At 19.8% G+C, this 4,002-nt stretch overlaps 1 pseudogene; it reads left to right on the plus strand.

Annotated features, from left to right (window-relative positions):
* The first annotated feature begins 942 nt into the window (after nucleotides 1-942).
* Nucleotides 943-1,950, plus strand: LOC119578940 (annotated as a pseudogene).
* Nucleotides 1,951-4,002: the final 2,052 nt, after the last annotated feature.

Raw genomic sequence — 4,002 nt, forward strand, 5'->3', positions numbered from 1 at the left:
TTTTTTTTTATTTTATTTTTTTTTTTTTATATATATTATATAATTTAAAAAATTTTTTATATTTAAATTAGATATATATTTTTTTATATATATTATAAATAATATATTTAAAATTTATATATATTTTTAGTATATATTCATATAATATATTATTTTTTTTATAAATTATTTTTTTAAATAAAAATATATTAAAAATTTATAAATTATATTTATATTATTTATATATAACTTTAATATTTTTATATATATTAAAATATATATTATCTTATATTTAATATATATATTTATATTTTTTATATATTTTTATATATTTTTATTTTATTTTTTAATAAATATTATAAATTTAATATTATTTTATATTATATTTAGTTAATATTTATTCTTCATACATACATACATACATACTCCATATAAACATAACTGCATTTTACATATGTACTATATACAAAACAATAACTTTAAAAAATAAAATATATCTTTATGCATAATGTTTTTTGTATATTTATGTTATATATTATATGGTATAGTTATATCATGTAAATATTTCTTATTTGTCCTCTCTCCCCCTCCTTTTCTCTCCTCTCCCCTCTCCTTTTCATTTTCTCCTCCCCCTCCCCTCTCTCTCTCTCTCTCCCTCTCCCTCTCTCCCCTTCCCTCTCTCTTTCCGTTTCCTTCTCTTCTCTCTTCCTCTCTCATCCCCTTTCCCCCTCTCTCTCTCTCTCTTCTCCTCTCTCCTCTCATCCTCTAACACTCTCCTCTATCTCTCCTCTCTCTCTCTCCTCTCTCTCTCTCTTAATATATTTATTATATATAATATATATATTTTATATATATAAAATATAAATTATTTTATATAATATAGGGATTGTATGTAGTAGGTATGTTGTATTTTTTGTATATATGTATATATTAGTTATTTGGAGTTGATGTATTTATTTTGAATGACAGCTGCATTCAGTCATACCTTTATTTTATGATTTCATTTTCTGATTATTGTATAATTCCTTTCTTTACAAGTTTAAGGAAGAATTAAAAAAAGAATGAAAGAAGTAAAACACTAGAATCTTGGACCAAATATCCATAGGAATAGCACATGTTCTAATCTGATTTCTTATAAACATCAATCTTTGCTGTAAGTCTCATTTTATATACCATCAGCTTGAAGTTGTGCATGTCCTTGAAAGATAAGCATAATTTTTCTCCTGTATTTTATTTCTTTTGCAATCAGTGAGCTGTTAAATTAGTAAAACTGAGAGAGCATTAACTATCTCTAACAGGACATTCAAACAGTGATTCTGTATAAGTCCATGTAAGAGACATTAATATTTTGTGTCATGTCATATCTTGGATTTCATTTTAATCATGCTCTGGATCCCTATTACTCCATTTGTCTTCTACTCTTTGAAGTGGAATTTAAGGTTAAATGATAATATTCATTTCAGATATTTTGAACAAGAGAAAGGGAAAATGCCTAAGGTGGTGTCAGGTAGTGTGGTGGTCCAGATGAAAAGATCAACAGATACGTAGAAAGCCCTCTTGTTTATTACTGCCTATGTGGCCAAATGGCAGTCATCATTGGTTAGTACCAGTTTTTTCAAAGTTGCCACTTCTGATACTCAATATAAAGCTGTTATCATGTGCAACACAGTAGGAGAAACAAAGAAGGAAGAGTTTGAGGTTACTATGATATATTTTTTCATCTTTTCTATATACAGATTGTACAATGGAGAAGCTGCCCCTGCGGAAACGTGATGGAGCCAGGGTCATTGATGGTTCACGACATGCATCTTTCCGTTTGTGACCCCCGATAAAACGTGTTCTTCGCAGACAAGGCATTAAAAAACCCATTTAAAAAAAAATGCAAAAAATGTGGTCTTGTCCTCTTTTATCAACACAATCCAGGAAGCAGTGTGATTTTTGTGATGAAGGTCAGTATTTGATTATATCTCTTTGTTTGTCTCATGTGGAAGCCTCTTTTGCATAAGCAGATTTAACCCTGCTCTTAATCCCTTTGCTTGGGAACCTCTCAGGTGTGATGTAATCTATCCATATTTGCTTTTTGCAAATTTGTGTAATATATATATATATATAATATAATATAATTTTATATATAATATTATATATATATATAATATTTTAAATTAATATTATTTATATATAAATTTTATATATTTTTTATATATATATTTATAATAAAATATTTATATAATTATATATTGTATATATTATAATATTTTATATATATTTCATGATAGTAGATATATACCACCCCACCAAAAAATATAATAGATAGGTAATAGATAGATGATGGAAAAGCGATGATAGATAGATAATGATATAAAAGATGATAATGATAATAGAAATAGATAGATAAAAGATGATAATACACACCACAAAACCACACCCAAACCACACACACCACACCACACACCCACACCACACACCACAACACACATTTTATTATATATTATATATATATTATATATAAAAATATATATATTTTATATATATAAAATTTTTATATAAATTTTATATTAATATATTAATAATATTTTTAAAAATTATATAAAAATATATATTATATATATATATTTTATATAAATTTATTATATTTATATATTTATATAATATATTTTATTTATATATAATATAATATATATATTTCTATAAATAATTATATATATATATATATTTAATTTTATTTAATTTTATATATACATTTTTAAATTATATATAATATTATAACATATATATATTAAAAACATATATATATTATAATTTATATATATATTATATAATTATTAAAAATATTTTAATAATTAAAAATATATAATATAATATCATATATAAATATATAATATATATATATATATTAATAAATAATATTTTTATAATTAAAATTATATAAATAAAAAAGGGGAATAAAAAAAAAAAAAAAAAAAAAAATTATATAATAATTGCCAAGAAATATTATTATTCTTTTTTTTTTTTTTCTTCCCCTTCTCTTTTTTTTCTTCCCTTCCCTCTCTTCCTTTTCCCCCCCAGAGGAGAGAGAGGGAGAGAGAGAGAGGAGAGGGGAGAAGGGGAAAAGATAATATATTTTCTTCGAGAAAAAATTTAAAATTTTTATCGCTCTCTCTCCCCCTCTCTCTCTCTCCTCTCTCTCTCCCTCTCTCTCCCCTCCTCTTCCTCCCCCTCTCTCTTAAAAAAAAAAAAAAAAAAAAAAATAATATATTTTTTAAAATATATATAAATATTATATATTTTTTTTTAATTTATATTTCCTTCCTATTCTTTCTTTTTTTTTTTTTTTATAATATATATATATATATATATATATATTATATATTTTTATTTATATAATATATTTATATATATTATAATTATAATATTATTTTTATAAATTTATATTATTAATATTTATTAAAATTTTTTAAAAACCCTAATAAATTTTATAATATATATATATATATTTTATATTATATATTTCTATTAAAATATTTATTATATAATATTAAATTAAATATATAATATATATAATTATATAATTTTATTATATATAAATTATTATATTATATATATATTTAAAATTATTTTATTATATTATAATTTGTTGATTATAATGTATTTAATTATAAAAAATTATTATTATAATTATATTTTATATATTTATTATAAATTTATTTAAAATTATTTTTTTTAAAACAATTTTATATTTTATTAATTATATTCTATATTATTTATTTAAAATTATATTAATTTTTTATATATCTAATAAAACTTATATCTTACTATTATTTCTAACTATATTATATCATATTATATTTTATTATTTATATCTATATTAATTATTTAATCTATTCTATATTTTTATTAATATATATTATAATATATATTATTATATAATTTTATAATATATTTATATAATTATATTTTTTTAATATAAAATTTTAATTTTTATAAAATATATTTTAATAATATTATTATAATATATTTAAATAT

Source organism: Penaeus monodon, chromosome 11 (genome assembly GCF_015228065.2).
Source record: "Penaeus monodon isolate SGIC_2016 chromosome 11, NSTDA_Pmon_1, whole genome shotgun sequence".
Classification (NCBI taxonomy): domain Eukaryota; kingdom Metazoa; phylum Arthropoda; class Malacostraca; order Decapoda; family Penaeidae; genus Penaeus; species Penaeus monodon.